The sequence below is a fragment of the Nycticebus coucang genome, chromosome 1, assembly GCF_027406575.1.
Source record: "Nycticebus coucang isolate mNycCou1 chromosome 1, mNycCou1.pri, whole genome shotgun sequence".
In the NCBI taxonomy this organism is placed as follows: domain Eukaryota; kingdom Metazoa; phylum Chordata; class Mammalia; order Primates; family Lorisidae; genus Nycticebus; species Nycticebus coucang.
In genome coordinates, this window is record NC_069780.1 from 138,637,075 (window position 1) to 138,639,882 (window position 2,808).

Consider the following 2,808-nt stretch of genomic DNA (forward strand, 5'->3'; position numbering starts at 1 on the left):
AAGAAAGTTCTATGGGGAGAAAAAGGATGACAGCAGGGAGGCCAACCAGGTCCCAGTGAGAGATGAGGGCTTAGTAAATACTTGTGTATTTTTGTGGCCTGGTGAATACTTAGTGGATTGAAGTCTCTGGAAAAAGAGAACAGGAAAGAGAATTGATTTGGCAAAGTCACTTCATCTCCCTGACACTTCCTACCTTGTAAAGTTAGGAAAACACCACTTCTGCAGCCTATTTCATAGAGTCCTTATAAAAGATAATTTTTGGAAAGTATTTTATAGACTCTAACATACTATACAAATGTTCACTGCTGTGGTTGTTAGTTATGTTGGATTCTATCCTTCTTGTTGACAGCGTCCCAATTCTGCTCTAGACTTCAGACTGTCCTTCTCTCTTAGAAAGGTATGCACACTTACTGCTCTGGGCTTTGAATACTGAGCTTTCTGAGAATAAGACTGAGTTATGACAGTGAGGGTAGCTGATATCTGTGTCACAGATCTTCCCTGATTTGAATTCTTTCTGAGGCCTGGCTTTCCAGCTTTCTTTGATTATATAAGCTACTTCACATCCTCCCATTTTTAGGGAAGATCGCAGAGTGGCCAAAGCTGCTCTGAAAGTGATCCTTTAGAGATTTACAGGAGAGCAGGATTTACAGGGAGATTGGCCCAGCCATGGCATTATTGCCTGCTGCTTTTACAGGTAGGGTGCAGATTCCAGTGTAGATTTTTGGGGATGTGGAACACTCAGGGTGTAATGGTCAGTTCCATAAGAGGAGGAAATTAAAGAAGGTAGAGGAACTTAATGTATTTTTTATGCAGTTTTCAATGAGAGTCAGACTATCATAATAAAACCAAACATCTTATTAGCCCAACTGAGGAGTAACAGCCACGGTAATAGCATCATTAAATATACGTATTACCAAATAACAAATCAATGAACAGATTAATGAATGAGTTGAAGGCATCTGGAGTACTGATTTCTAGTCTCAGCTCTGCCATTAACTATTTAGGCTGGTACAAAAGTAATAGCAGTTTTGGACCATGAATTTTAAATCATTATAACCAGGCTCAAACACATTTTGTTAATCAAAATAGGCACCATTACAATCAACATATTGTTACCAACGTGAAATAGTTTGTTTCTTCTTGTAGCATAAAAATCCATGCTTCATGATTTGAGGAAAGCATTGTCTGCATCTTGCTGGTTGTGGAAGCATTTTCCCTGTGAAAAGTGGTTGAAACGCTTGAAAAAATGGTGGTTGGTGAGAGGTCAGGTGAGTATGGTGGATGAGGCAAAACTTCATAACCCAATTCATTGAATTTTGAAGTGTTGGTTGTGTGATGTGTGGTCAGGCATTGTTGTGGAAAGAATCAGGCCCTTTCTGTTGACCAAAGCTGGCTTCAGGCATTGTAGTTGTTGGTGCATTTTATAGATTTCCTGAGCAGACTTCTCAGATATGATGGTTTCTCCAGGATTCAGAAAGCTGCCGTGGATCAGATTGGCAGCAGACTACCACTGATCATGACCTTTTTTGGTGCTAGTTTGTCTTTGGAAAGTGCTTTGGAGGTTCCTCTTGGTCCAACCACCAAGCTGCTTGTTGTATAAAATCCACTTTTTATTGCTTGTCACAATCCTATCAAGAAATGCTTTATTGTTGTCGTGTAGAATAAGAGAAGATGACACTTGAAAATGATGATTGCTCTTATTTTTGTTCAGCTCGTAAGGCACCCACTTGTCTAGCTTTTCCACCTTTCCAATTTGCTTCAGATGCTGAACAACTATAGAATGGTTGATGCTGGGCAGCACCCGTAAGCCCAGTGGGTAGGGCGTCAGCTACATACACCGGGGCTGGTGGGTTCAAACCTGGCCTGGGCCAGCTAAAACAACAATGACAACTGCAAAATAGCCAGGCATTGTGGCAGGAACCTGTGGTCCTAGCTACTTCGGAGGCTGAGCAAGAGAATTGCTTAAGCCCAAGAGTGTGAGTTTGCTGTGAGCTGTGACACCATGGCACTCTATGCAGGGTGACAAAGTGAAACTCTGTCTCAAAAAAAAAAAAAAAAAGTTGTTTTTTTTTTCTCAAAAAAAGTTGAGATGTTGAGTTCTTTGGCAACCTCTGGTGTAGTTGTCAGGGGATCAGCTTCCATGACTGCTCTCAGTTGATCATTGTCAACTTCCCATGCCACCGCTGCACGCCTCACCTTCAAGGCTCTCATCTCCTTTGCAAAACTGCTTGAACCACCACTGCACTGTGCCTTTGTTAGCAGTTCCTGGACCAAATGCATTGTTGATGTTGTGAATGGCTGTATGACTCATTTTGAACTTGAATAAGAATATTGCTCAAATTTACTTTTTCTCTAACATCATTTTCATAGTCCAAAATAAATATAAAATGAACAGCAAGTAATAAGTCATTAGCATAAAAACATAAAGTGAGAAATGATTAAGAATGTATTCCAGTATCGAATGGCAAATTTCAACAATGCAAAAACTACAATTACTTTTGCACCAACCTGTAGTTATGTGAGCCTGAGTAAATCTCTTGGTGTCAATTTCCCCATCTGTAAAATGGGTTTACTAATATCTGCCTTACAGATTTCATAGGGGTGTGACATTACTCTGAATAACAGTTATAAAGGTGAAAGATGAGAGTATGGGAACATGTTAAAGACTTGGGTGACTAAGAAAATATCTTTAGGGACAGATTTGTTTCCCAAATGAAGGGAGTGTAAAGATAATCCAGGCTGACTTATAGTCACCAAATAGTCCTATTCCACATGTGCATCTTAGGAACAAAGATTAGCTTTAGAAAG

General features: G+C 40.0%; 1 pseudogene; it reads right to left on the reverse strand.

Moving 5' to 3' along the window:
- Positions 1–1,076: 1,076 nt before the first annotated feature.
- LOC128584503 (histone-lysine N-methyltransferase SETMAR-like) lies at positions 1,077–2,368 on the reverse strand (annotated as a pseudogene).
- Positions 2,369–2,808: the final 440 nt, after the last annotated feature.